The 14,819-nt window shown below is 39.9% G+C and overlaps 1 protein-coding gene and 1 long non-coding RNA gene across 7 annotated transcripts in view; one reads left to right on the top strand and one right to left on the bottom strand.

Annotated features, from left to right (window-relative positions):
• Positions 1-14,819, bottom strand: part of dennd1a (DENN domain containing 1A) — a 492,710-nt gene that overhangs the window by 379,549 nt on the left and 98,342 nt on the right. The gene's annotated exons all lie outside the window — the stretch shown is intronic.
• LOC116990701 overlaps positions 9,881-14,819 on the top strand; it is a 29,949-nt gene continuing 25,010 nt past the window's right edge. The window contains exon 1 of the long non-coding RNA XR_004416603.1: positions 9,881-9,982. This is a non-coding gene — a long non-coding RNA (uncharacterized LOC116990701). The remainder of the gene's footprint in view (positions 9,983-14,819) is intronic.

Genomic DNA, 14,819 nt, shown 5'->3' on the forward strand with positions numbered 1-14,819 from the left:
GGTGTGCTGATGAAACAAATTACTGAGCCAACATCACAGAGATGGATTACCACAAAAAAACTCCAGTTCTAATATAGACAGAGAAAGTAGTTATCAGATGTTGGAGAATTCAATGTTGAATTGAAATTTGACATTGTCAAATTTCTCCTTGCAACCTAGCAAAGTTCTACATTTCACAGATTATCCTCCACAAATGTTGCCAGCTCTAACAAGATTCCACCGTCAGACAAAATCCCCACCGCTTTCTGCTTTTTGAAAGGACCACTGTCAAGACTCACTGGTCCATTCCTCTGTCCCCACCAACCACTCCCCATATCCCACAGAAATCCCCCATGCAACCAGAGAAATTCCGACTTGAAGGAGGGTCTTGACCCGAAACGTTACCTATTCCGTTTCTCCAGAGATGCTGCCTGACCCGCTGAGTTACTCCACATTTTGTGCCTATCTTCAATTACGACACCTGTCCTTTCACTTTGTTTCTTCTCACCAACCAGAAAGTCCTTCCAGGTGATGTAGGGAATTATCTTGTGGAAGCTGCAGTATGGCAAATGTTAAGCTAGTTGTACAGCACAAGGACCTTTGAGCGTCCTTTGACATGCAGCACAAGGTTCTTGATAAACATCCCATGATGTGGAGCACAAGGTTCATGATAGACATCCTTTCACGTACAACTAGCTATAACAGTACAGCACAAGGTCCTTGAGAGTTCTTTAAGGGCCTGTCCCACTTAGGCGACTCTTTAGGTGACTGCCAGGGACTAGTTTTAATGGAATTCACCTACGACACCTGGCAACAACCTACGACAACACCTACATCAACCTACGACAGCAAAAATTGTCGCCACTGTCGCCGAAATTTTTTCGACATGTTGAAAATTTTGCAGCAGTTGCCTGTAGTCGCCCAAAAAAATCGCCTAAGTGGGACAGGCCCTTTATTAAGATTAAATGCAAATAAAGGAATGAATTGCATGTAGTTTTTATTATAGATTAGTGCATTTTAGAATGTATTGTAATTGGGGATAAGGAATTAGAGAGTGTGCAAGATTTCATTTGATCATAACCTGTATAAAAGTTGACGCTGCCGAGCTGAATTGTAGAGTAATACGGTAACTGGGACTGTGCTGCTCTCCTTGTGCACAAGTAAATAAAGTGTGTCTGGAGAACAAATGCATGGTGTCCAGTTGATAGGCGATGACAACATGAACTTCTGACGGCTCAGTATAATGCAACTGGTGTTTACACTGTGATCTTCTCCACATTGGGGGAACCAAATGCTAGATTGGGCAACTTCTTTGTGCAAGGGCAGCACTTCACTTTAAGTTGCTCTCCACTTTAATTTTCCATTCCACACCCACCTTAGGTTTAGGTTTATTATGGTCACACGCACCAAGGTCCAGTGAACTGCTTTCTTTTGCAAGCTATCCAATTAAATCAGATAATACTATAAATAAATACAATCAAGCCAAAATCAAATATATAAACAGAGCAAAGGCAAAGATACAGAGTACAGAATATAGTTCTCAGAGGGAAAGATACAGAATGTAGGATTTAGTTCTCAGAGGGGAAAATACATCGTGCAGAATATAGTTTTCAGAGGGAAAGGTAGAGGGTGATGAATATAGCTCTCGCCTATCTGTCTACGGCCTCCTGCACTGTTACAACGAGGCCCAACTCAAGTTTGAGGTACTGCACCTCATCTTCTGCACAGGCACTGTTCGGCCTTCAGCACTCAATATTGAGTTCTCTAACTTCCAATACGTCCCTTTCTCTGTAACAGAAATGTTTTCTTTTGCTACAAATCATCCATCTCTGATACCGGCTCAGTTCTTTTCTCCCCTCTTTGTTAACACTGCGACTTGCATCACATCACACTTCTACATCACCCTCTCACAGTCCCTTTAACAATCCATCCCCAGAGACAACCTTAGCCCAATGAGCAATACACAATGTGCTGACGTAACTCAGGTCAGGTAGCATCTATGGAGCAAATGAACTGCCGTAGTTTCGAGTCGGAAGAGACGTTTCGGTCTGAAGAAGTGTCCAGACTCAAAACATTGCCTATCAATTTCCTTCACAGATGCTGCCTGACACGCTGAGTTACTTCAGCACTTTGTGCATTGCTCGGGATTCCAGTGTCTGCTGTTCCTTGGATCTCCCCCTGGCCTAATGAGTTCACACACAAGTTCTCACAAGTTATAGGAGTAGAATTAGGCCATTCAGCCCATTCAATCTACTCCACCATTCAATCACGGCTGATCTCTGCCACCTAATCCCATTGTCCTGACTTCTCCCCATAACCCTTGACATGCATTCTAATCAAGAATTTGTCTATCTCTGCCTTAAAAATATCCACTGACTTGGCCTCCACAGCCCTCTGTGGCAATGAGTTCCACAGATTAACTACCCTCAGACTACAGAAGTTCCTCCTCACCTCATTTCTAACAGATCACCCTTTAATTCCGAGGCTATGGCCCTAGACTCTCCCACCAGTTGAAACATCCTTTCCACATTCACTCTATCTATGCCTTTCATTATTCTGTAAATCCGTCCAACATTTTTTTTTTTTTTTTAATCACAGATTATACATTTGATTTATGCATCTCTCTCCCCATCACCTTTCTCTGTTAATAAAAACAAATATTTTGCTCTCTGTTCCAATTCTGATTAAAGGTCTCCAAACTGATATGTGAATAGTTTTACTTTCCTCAGATGCTGCCTGACTTGCTGAGTGTTTCCTGCACTTTTTGTTTTTAATGCATGAAAGTAATGAAATCTCTTTTAGACCATCTTCCATCATAAAGATAAACACACAGCTAAATCACAGCAAAACAGTCCTTGCAGTGACAAGTCTAGAATTGAGATTTGATTACTTCTTTCCAGAATCCAAACAATAGTTCTCAGAGGGAAAGATACAGAGTATAAGATATAGTTCTCAGATTCCACTGTCGAATCAAGATATGGATATCTTTTAAATGTCAAGTCCCTTGGCCTGTACCACACTTATTATATATACTTTATATTAACCATTTGCTGTCAACTTTCCTGATTTTGGCTTTCAATATTCTCTGAATCATACTCCTCGTCCTTCTGTAAGCATTACAGTATTTCCCTGCTTTACCTTCTCCATTAGGCACCTCATGTACCTATTCATCATCCACTCTAAGAGATTTATCTTTATACAAGAACTTGTCACGTGGTCTCTACTGGCTCCTCAATCACTGGGGATCAACCTGACAATATGGAACTTGTCAATGCGAACAGTACGACATCCAGAGGAGCTTCAGGTCTATTATAAGTGAAGTGGAAAGGTGCACACCGAAATATTTTCCTTTCTTATTTCTCTGTGGCAATCAAAATGTTGTAAGATAGGGCTTAATTATTTGTGAACTGTGGTTTCCAGCAGTGAAGGAGAATTACATTTAAAACATTTAATCCGTCACCCCCACCTGGTTTGTCAGTTGAGGGGAGGGGGTTGTGGACCCCCAGCAGTACCAAAAACAAGACCTGACAAATGGCGGATGAGCTTCTAGCGAGCCAACGGCCATCCACACTTCAGTAGAAGTTGCGATCAATGTCGTACATAGCATTGTAAGGCACCATGCCCGTTGATGTTTTCAACGATGATGATGACTATATTGAAGTCAGTTACACTTAAGAATATTTAATTCAAAATTAAAATTCATTCACAGATTTACAGAGCAAGTTGGATTAGAATGCACACAGCAAGTTACTAACTTATTTTCACATCTACTCTGTAAAACAAGCTAAATAAATTATACAACTTATTAATGTATTTATATGTGGAAAGGGAATATCATACTCAATTTTTAATACAAATAAAAGGATTGGAAACTTTTAACATTTCAGCATCGCTCCACAGCAAATAGACATCCGACAAATCGAACAAAGCCTTATTAGTGTGGGGAGTCAAGGCGGAGGTAAGCAATGAACGCGTTTGCATTCAGTACGACTGATAATTCAATGAGGATCTTCAAAGTTCAATTGCGTCGTATTACATTAGTCATTTCTTTAAAAGTAGTAAGGTGATTAAGCAACAATGCGTACCATTCACTAGAACCATCTCAATTCAAGATGGCAAATTCAGCCAGATTTATAGATACATGTGGTATTAAAGGGAATGTGTAGAAAGGTACTGCAGATACTGGTTTAAACCGAAGATCGACACAAAAAGCTGGAGTAACTCAGCGGGTCAGTCAGCATCCCTGGACAAAAGGAATAGGTGACAATTCGGATCAAGACCCTTCTTTGGGCTCAATAGATGATGTTTCAGGTCGAGACCTTTCTTCAGACCACAGGGAATACTACAGGGAATAACACAAGGCACATCCCTATGTCAACATTCAACAGTAAGTAGGCTTTGGTATTTCTCTCTTCTTGCAGTTACAGCATTTCCTCCCTTGAATCGTTTATTGAGCAAATATTTGATCATCCTTATGGGAGACACAGCGGTGAGCTCACGAATAGTCTGTGTAGTGCATACTATTACTCCCACCCAATAAATTGGAGCAGTTCCATGGTCTCAACTCAAAATGTTACAGCAGTTTATGCCATCTAGAAAGCAGCAAAGAAGCGGCATGTTGGAAAAATGCATGTGGATATTGGACTCCAACAACATACAAATGCAAGAAGTTGATATCATCATTCATTTATAAATCGCCACCATCACAATGGTGCGTAGACCACTGAACTAACCACCACTGACCATTGGTTATCTGGTGACTAACCATCAAATCTAAAGTATTACATTTTAATGCTTGGCAGAAGTCCATCCACATGTCTGTCACATGTAAGAACCTTTTTCCCCCCGAAGATAGAAATATCAAACACGAGAGTGCACAACTTTAGAGTGTATGGGGCAAAGGTTAAAGGAGATGCGCGGGGTAAGTTTTTATTTTACACAGAGGGTGGTGAGTGCCTGGAATGCGCTGCCAGGGATAGTAATTGAGACAGATATGATAGTGGCATTGAAGAGATTTTGGATAGACATATGGATATGCAACGAATGGAGGGATGTGGATTATGTGCAGGTAGATAAGAGTTGGTCTTGGCATCATGTGCAGACATCAGTGCACATGTTGTGGGCTGAAGGGCCTGTTCTTGTGCTGTGTACTGTTCCATGTACTAAGATCTGTGGTGGAACTGCAGCTACAAATTTAACAGAGTTTCAGACATTCCTGGCACTGCTCCTTACTGTCGTAGCAGAAATTATGAACCAGTTCTCAGTGTAAACGACCCTCATGCATCAAACATTATTTGCAAACAAAATATTCACTCTACAAAAAGAGTAAAACATATCTTTTCTTTTCAGAACTATGCACCTAAATTAAAGCCAGCAGGTTTAAATTAAAAGCTAGGATACTAATCAGATCTTTTTAATGCTTGTCTGACAATGCAGAAAGCTGCCAACCACACTTTTATTGTGCATCATCAAACATAAATGCTACTGATTGGGCTTGAAATGATTTTTTTTAATCTATATTTTAGTGGATTGCGCAACGTGACTACCAAACATTTGATTTTTTTCCTTTACTGCTCAAACGTCATAAAAATTTATAAACCTCTGAAACATGGAGCCAAGGCTCCTGAAGAAAAAGATTCTTTATTGATTCAGTACATAATCAGCTTTGTATGCAATTCTTTCAAGCAACAGAACACTTTTCTTGCAAACAGCAGCAGTGTGGAACATGCAAGAACCTGGCACCCTGTGGTTAAACAAACTGTATTAAAATTTTCTGCTTGGCAGTATTCCAATTGCGTGTCTGTGTGTTTTTACAAGTACTGTATTTTGTGCATTACACTGTATCAGCTGTTTTCATGGAGTTCCAAATAGGCTGGTAACATTGTGAAGTCTTCTGTATCTTTATTTGGAACAAGTGATTACTGGAAAACAGTGCATCATTCTTTACTGTACATACTTTAGATTTATAGAAACAGTTCCAAATGGATTTCTAGAGAACTTGCATGAAACAGTGGACAACATGTTAGGGGTGTTTATTTCCATAGAGGTTCTATAGAAAATTGTTTGCCTGGAAAATATTACCGCCAACCACTCAATGATGTTGTGCCAAAATGTACCAACTCCGACGCTTGTTTTTGAATACAAGTCCTGATTGAAATTATTTTCAACCTAGCAAATATAACTCTCTCATTCAAAATTCGATTTCTCTCACAAAACATCTCCAAAGAATCAGTCACATTTAAGCTCAGTGCAGCTCTGACGAATCATGTGCTGACTGCCAGCTAAATCCAACAAGATTCGAATGATGGCGATGTGACAAATAGCCCACGTGGCTGCCTCAACTACGGAATGCTTGAAATCAGTCAAAACTTTATCTGCTGCTTATGGGAAATTATTCTCCTCTTTTACTCATTAGTCCGAGCCCAATATTTCAGTTGGCCCACACTCCAAATTTGTCCTTACATCTCCACAAAGTACAGTAGAATGTTTTTGCTGGGTTAAAGTGAATACTTAAGTTGAAGTTAGTGTTCAAAGAAAACCCCCGTGTTCAAAACAGCAATACATCTCTCCTCAAACATTTACTTTGGCAACTAACTGTTGAGATTTCTTGGCACTTTCCGCACTCAGTAGAGGAATAGTTTTTAATCAATCAAATTCCAACTTTTGATCCTTTTCTATTGATCCATAACAAAAAACAAAAAATAATTTAGATACTGTCTTAGAAGCATCCACGTAGCCAAATTTTCAGTTTTAATTAACACAATTTAAACACAGATTTTCTCAAAATAATATGGCTTAGATTCAACATTACTAGAATGGCATAGTGCTGTAACTGGTAGAGCTTCTGCCTCACAGTGCCAGAAGCCCAGATTCGATCCTGATCCTGGATGTTGTCTGTGGAGTTTGCACTCTCTCCCTCTGGCTTGGGTTTCCTTTGGGTTCTCCAGTTTCGTCCCACATTCCAAAGACGTGCAAGTTTGTAGGTTAATTGGCTTCTGTAAATTGCCCCAAGTGTGTAGGGTGTGGATGAGAAAGTGGTATAACATAGAACTAGTGGAAACCGGTGATTGACGGTTAGCATGGATTCAGTGGGCCAAAGGGCCTGTTTCCCGACTAAAGTCAATAAACTAAACTACTTCAAATAGAAGTCAAAATTTAATTTCGGAATTTCATTCAGCACATGCAACACTGCCTACCTTTACTTAATGTTGAGGAATGCTGCCTGTCCCGATGAGTTACTCCAGCATTTTGTGTTTACCTTCTTACTTAATATTGAGGTTGCTTTCTTGAAAAGCATGACTTCAAGCAAAACAACATTAAGCAAATTCAATTTAGCCCATAAGGATTATTCTATGAAGAGGAGTTAGATTCTTTTGAACATTTCTCATCTTTTGGATGATTTCTGATCATACGATTCAACAACTCCAAAATGAAATGGCTTCAACATAAATTTCTAAATATAACAGATATATCAATTTAAGTAAGATAATATTCACCAAAGTTGGTTGTGTTTGTATTAGTGGGGTGGGATGCAGGTAAACAGTAATGTTAGTGGGGAAAAAGGGGAGAATCATCTACCTCTTTGTCTGGGAATGAAATTATAGCCTCTTTGCTTCCTGACCCTTTTAGAGTTATGGAGTCAGACAGCATGGAAACCGGCCCGTAGACCCAACTTATCCCTCAACTATGGCACCTCATTCCATACACTTACCACCGTCTATGTGAAAAAGCTCCCCCCAGGTTCCTATTAAATCTTTCCACTCTCATCTTAAACAATTCCCCCCAGTTATTAACCTCCAAAGCTAAAGACCAGGACTTTATTCCTTGGAGCGCAGGAGGCTGAGAGGTGATCTTACAGAGGTATATAAAAACATGAGGGGAACCGATGAAGGCCAATGTACCAAAAAGTCTTATTGACTACCCTACCTACCTGTGATGCCACTTTCAGGGAATTATACAGCTGTACTCTCAAATCCATTTGCTCCACAACATTCTTCAGACCCTGCCATTCACAGTGGTTCTTTCCTGGTTTGACTGCCCAAAATCTCCCATGTATGTGCATTAAACTTCATGAGCCATTCCTCAGTCCATTTACCAGTTAATCAAGATTCTACTGTGGTTTTGATAATCATCTTCATTGTCCCTGATACCACCTACTTTTGTGTCATCTGCAAATTTACTAATCTCACTTTGTACATTCTCATCCAAATCGTTGAATAGCAACTGACAAACAGCTATGGGCCCAGCACCAATCCCCAAGGCATACCACTAGGCCCAGGCCTCCAGTCTGAAAAACAACCTTCCAAAAAACTACCCTCTGGTTCCTTCCATGAGGCCAATTCTGTACCCTTCTTCAGACTGGGTCTGGTAAACCTCTACTCGACTCTCTACAAAGCCTCCACAGGAGAGAGACTAGTAGAGGCTTACCAGAATGCTACCTGGATTAGAGGTATAAGGAGAGGTTGGACAAACTTGAATTGTTTTCTCTGGAGTATCAGAGGCTGAGGGGAGAACTGATAGATGTATATAAAATTATGAGAGGCATAGATAAGGTAAACAGTCGAGTCCTTTTCCCAGTGTGGAAATGTCAAAGACTAGAGGGAATGGCTTAAGGTGAGAGGGCCAAAGTTTAAATAGATGTGCGGGACAATTTATTTTTTGCACGGGTGGTGGTGAAGGCAGATATGATAGTACATAAAAGCCTCTTAAAATGCCACTAAGATGGATATGTAGGGAATAGAGGGATATGAATCACATGCAGGCAGCTTAAATTGGTGTCAGACATAGTGGGCTGAAGGGCCTGTTTCTGTTCTGTACTGTTTGTACTGTGTTCTCTGTCTAATTGCTCCCGTCTTCAAGTCTAGAGTGCATGTGAGGTTCACTGTGGCCTACTGGCAATGTAACAACAAATGTCACAATGCTGAAAGGATACATGATCTTTGGAGCATTAGGTTAAAATAATGTGGACTAGATCAATGCTCAGTGAGGAATTACTGCGTTTTAAAGCATTAACTAACATTACAATGCACTGAGGAACAATGGAAGAAATGTTGAGGAAATAGACAAAAGAGATTAATTTTAAGTAGGCTGGTGTGAGAGAGACAGGGGTTAGGAATTATACACGTGCATATGGGACCAAGTCGTGCAGGCCTTTGCTGCTGTTAGTGATGTAAACGAGGTCAGAGGCATAACATGCAGCAAACATTACAACTGAGCGGAAGAAGATTCCAGTGTTTAACAAGTGGCGAGACCATATGATGAGAATGGTACTTTTGAAAGTAATGTATGGTGATTGGAGAAGCCAATGAATCTGATGAAACGGGACAGAGTGAGAGAAAACATTAGCAAGATAATCAGCCCTTTGAGACTGTTGTGCAATCCACATCCTACAAAAATCCATTGGTGATTTAAATTAATTCAGCCAGCAATAACTACTATTTCGTGGCTGAGTGCCGTACTTCCATTCATGTGAGGAGGCATTTGCTAACTTCTCTCCCGAATTTCCATATCTTATTTTAGGATTCGGTCCGTTCTTCTGGGCTCTCCCACCCCCAGCAGAAAAGGTTTATCTGTATGTCCATTGCTCAGGACTTTCCCAATCTTTAAAAATCTGGATTAATCACCACTTAGCTTTGTATATTCCAGGAATAGAATCATAGTTTAACGGATCCATTCACCTACGTCTTGAGAACCGAGTAACAATTTGATGTAAGTCTGTATCATCACGAGTCCAGAGTTTAATGGTCATATGTACTGACAACGAAACCATGAAACTAGTTATGCGCAGCAGTGTAACAGGCCTGTCAACACAACACATAGAAAAAATATAATAATAAACATGTAAATCAATACATTAATAACTTCAATACGAATGCAAAAAAAGCACAAAGTCCAGAGTGCATCCATTGTTCATAGTTAAGGTTAGAGTTGTGTAGAGTTCAAGAGCCTGATGGCTGTTGGGAAGAAGCTATTCTCAAACTTGGTGGTCATGGTTTCTAGACTCGTATACCTTCCAACCTTCCTAGGATGCAATATGCATGTTATTCCATTACATCATCAAAGAAGGGCTTTGCAAAACTAAAGGGAAAAAATCTCTTCAGAGTCTAACTCTCTAGTTATAATGGCTAATATTCCATTTGCATTTCCTACTACATGGTATGATAGAGGCGGCAAATTTTAAATGAGATCAGTTTATGAAGGATGCCTAGGTAAGAAACAATAAATGAATCTGGTGCAATGATCATATGGAAGGTGTTCACAACAGCAGGAATGAGGAAAGGACAAATGTCAAGCAACGTTGCAGCTGATAGAAATAGCACATCTCGGTGGCAAATAAAGAAAGAAAATTGAAGCTTATCTCACAATTAACCAGCTCTTGATTTAAGCAGCCAAACAGGCAAGCAAATGTCACAGCGCTAAAAGCATACGTGTTGTCTAGAATACTGGGGGCATTACACAAAATTAATGTTGACTAAATCAATACTAAGTAAGGAATTTTGTGGTTTAAAGCATTAACTGAAACATTAATAGATGCTTAAAAATTTATGATGCAATATTCCTTCAGGTGAGATAAAGTGTACAGGGAAACATTGGAAGAGGTTGAGGAAATGAACAAGAAGTCAATTTTAAGCAGCTGGTGAGAGAGACAGACACAAAGGATCTGAGTAGGAAGACATTGAAGCAAAAACTGAAATGACAGCTTTGGTCTAATGCAATGGAACGAGTCTTGTGCAACCAGAATCCGACGACAACTGTGAAATAGGGCAGAGATAATAAAATAATCAAGAACTTTGAACGTGGAGCTGAAATAATATATAAAATATGCCATTAAATTAATTGGGATGGGTGGAACAGAAAGGCAGGTCAGGTGCTTTGGATCCAGGAAAGACTGGGTATGGTTTTATTTCATAATGGTAGTGTAAATGAGCAAACTATTTGGGTGTATAAATGCAATGGCCACTAATGGCCAACAAACAGGTACAAAAAAAGGTGAACGGAATGTTTACCATCTCAAGGAAACTGGAAGACGAAATGAAGAGGTTGATGTTCCATCTACAGAAATGTACAGACCATCAGGAGTCACTAAATTCAAATGTCTCCTCTGCACATTTGAAAAGATGTTTTAACTTTGCTCAGGGTTACAACACAAATCCATCTGAATTATATCAAAACGTTACAACCTATATGGGAAATCATAAACTAGGCTGACATTCATTTTGAAGTAAAAAAAATAAGAATAAAGGAATACGGAGCATGAAAGGCAGCATCTGTGGAAAAATAATAAGAGTTAACATTTTAGGCCAAAGACCCCATGTCAGAATTGGAAAATAGTGAAACAAATTGTACGAGTTTGATGGGTGATTTAATTAAGAATATCACATTGCAGAAGGAGCTAGAAAACCAGAATAAGAGAACACGATCTTAAAATTAGGTCCAAGTCATTCAGGATTGAAATTGGCACATAGTTCAAACTAAAGGTGGGTAAAATCTAGCAATCTCCTCACAAAACTCTCTGAAACTAAGCGGAGGACAGAAGTTATAAAAATAAATATAATGGTACCAAGAATGGTAAAAGGGTGAGTATAGTGGAGACTAGTCAGGATCATTGGAAAGATGAACGGAGCAAAGTACAGAGAGATCCTTGATGAAAACCTGCTCCAGAGCGTTCTGGGCCTCAGACTGGGGTAGAGGTTCACCTTCCAACAGGAAAACGACCCTAAGCACACAGCCAAGACAATGCAGGAGTGGCTTCGTGACAAGTCTGTGAATGTCCTTGAGTGGCCCAGCTAGAGTCCAGACTTGAACCCGATCGAACATCTCTGGAGGGACCTGAAAATAGTTGTGCATCGACGCTCCCCATCCACCCTGACAGAGCTTGAGAGGATCTGCAGAGAAGAATGGGAGAAATTACCCAAATACAGGTATGCCAGCTTGTAGCGTCATACCCAAGAAGACTTGAGGCTGTAATCGCTGCTAAAGGTGCCTCAACAAAGTACTGAGTAAAGGGTCTGAATACTTATGTAAATGTGATATTTCAGTTATTTCTTTTTAATTGCTTTGCAAAAATTTCTAAACGCCTGTTTCCGCTTCTTCATTCTGAGGTATTGTGTGTAGGTTGATGATAAAAAAAAGAATTTAATCCATTTTAAAATGAGGCTGAAACGTAACAAAATGTGGAAAAAGTGATGGGTTTCTGAATACTTTCTGAATGCACTGTGATAGGAATCAGAGGGGTAACTTTTTCACACAAAGGGTGGTGGGTGTATGGAACAAGCTGCCAGAGGAGCTGTTCCAAAAACACACAGGTTTGTAGTTTAATTGGCTTGGGTGCAGGATAGTTTTAATGTGCAGGGATCGCTGGTCGGCACGGACCCTGTGGGGCGAAGGGCCTGTTTCCGTGCTGTATCTCTAAACTAAACTAAAGGAGGTAGTTGAGGCTGGGACTATCCCATTGATTAAGAAACAGTGAGACAAGTATATGGATAGAACAGATTTGGAGGGATATGGACCAAGCACAGGCAAGTGGAACTAGTGAAGCTGGGACATTGTTGGCCATTGTGGGCAAGTTGGGCCAGAGGGCTTGTTGCCACACTATATCACTCTCTGACCTTTGCACGAAGGACAATTTACAGGGGCCAATTAACCTACAAACTTGCATGTCTTTGGAGTGTGGAAGGATACCAGAGCTTGGAGAAACTTGGAGAAAACCCATTCAGTCAAACTCCGTACAGACAGCACCCGTAGTCAGGATCAAATCTGGGTCTCTGGCAATTAAAATTCTGTAAGGCAGCAACTCTACGGTTGCGCCACTTGGCCGCATTCTACACTTGTTCCCTGTCCTTTATACTGAAGACCTTTCCTTTCAAGAAATTCATTCTGAATCCATGATTTAAAATCTGGAACTTGTCAATATGAATATAATACAATCTGGCAGTGATCCTAAATGCTCTCCTATGGATGTGCAGGTTAAATGTTATAACATAAGAGGACGTATCTTCGAGGGACACAATTGTATTTTTAGAGTGCTCATCTGCTTATGTTTCTGTGGGTGGGCATTCCATCATAGTTAGGAAATAAATCCCCTCACAACTTCATCCAGATCACCCACTCATGTTCCTGAAGCGATACTAGACCAAGATGAACTAATTGTTTACCAAACAGAATAATACTTTAAGTAGTATCTTAATCATTATTTCATTTTTGAAAATTCAGGTGACTTTTAACTGAGACTGCAGAATTACAACTCTCCATGGCTGTGACAGAAAGAATGTAATCCACCCATTTGCCATCAGTCTACATAGATATTTGATTCCAAGTAAAAATGAAGCTGCTTTCTTGAGAGTTCTATCTTCATCAATATTTGTATCAATCAACCAATTGAAAACTGCCGATGCTGGAAATCAAATAACAAAAATGCTTGAAACATTCAGCAAATCAGGCAGTGAATGTTCGGAAACAGATTTGGTTTACATTTTAGATCAAAGACCTTGTGTCAGAAAGACAACAGGCCAAAAAAAGTTTATTTTAACGATGGTGGATGGACAATGAAAATATCTCAGAAAATATCTGGCAAGGTTGCCATGATGATAAGTCATCTGGTTTAGAGGCTTATAGTTGAAGAGGGAATCCAAACAAAGGAATGTAAAAACTGTGAAATGCAGAACTGTAAAAAAAATGTTCAATAGGACAGGCCATACAAGTAGAGAGAGAAAAATTGTGCCTATATTACAGATGGATGACCGAGAACAGAACTGGCCAGATCTGATACAAGAAGAGAGAGCACGTTATCTAAAGTGGATGAATTTGATATTGAGCCCAGAAGGCTGCAATGTGCCCAGAAGATGATATGCTATTCCAAAGTCTTACATTGGACCTCATTTAGGTATGATTGGGAGTGGGATGGGGAACCACATAGACAGGCAACATGAATCTCTTTCCAACTGCGCACTGAACTTTGGTGTTCGGCAAAAATTTATATTGTTCATTTGGCTCTTCTTCTTCTTGCGTATGGCGTGCACAGCCTAAAGTTGTAGGCCAACTTGTTCTATTTGATCTTATTTGATTGTGCACACCGGGTTGATTGCATTTGTCGAAACAGGGCGGACCACGTGATGGTTGCAATCTCCCACCCCGTTCATGTGGCTCCAAACTTATTCATAACTAATTCTGATTTACAAACATCAATGTATCAACTTTAAAGTCAGTGTGGTAAATGATAAAAGTATCAACAGAGCAATAAGATTGTCATGTACACTTCACCATGAGAAAAGTCACTTTCATCTACAGTATGTTGAAGAAAGAACGTCACCTATTCCTTCGTTCCATAGATGCTGCCTCACCCGCTGAGTTTCTCCAGCATTTTTGTCTACCTTCGATTTTTCCAGTATCTGCAGTTCTTTCTTCAACATACTGGAGACGAAACGTCACCTATTCCTTCGTTCCATAGATGCTGCCTCACCCGCTGAGTTTCTCCAGCATTTTTGTCTACCTTCATCTACAGTACATATTGCATGCTGGTCACAATGCCAAGAGCGTTTTTTTGGTTTATCTCAAGTTTTGAAAAGACTTCAGGAAATTTTGCACAGAACAATGATATATGGCATGATTTTCTTCCTTAACTAAGAACTGGAAAAAGTATGATACACATAAAAGTTCCTTCCTACACTGAAAAAGTATGTACTACTATTACTATTACTGAGAGCAATACTAATACAAATTTTAAACACAGTTACCACTTCAGTTCCAATACCACCAAAGTAATCAATTGCAGGTAGCCCACACATTCGGATTACGGAAATTTGCCCTTGCAGAATTCACAAATCCAAATTACTCCAGATACA

Source organism: Amblyraja radiata, chromosome 32 (genome assembly GCF_010909765.2).
Source record: "Amblyraja radiata isolate CabotCenter1 chromosome 32, sAmbRad1.1.pri, whole genome shotgun sequence".
NCBI lineage: Eukaryota > Metazoa > Chordata > Chondrichthyes > Rajiformes > Rajidae > Amblyraja > Amblyraja radiata.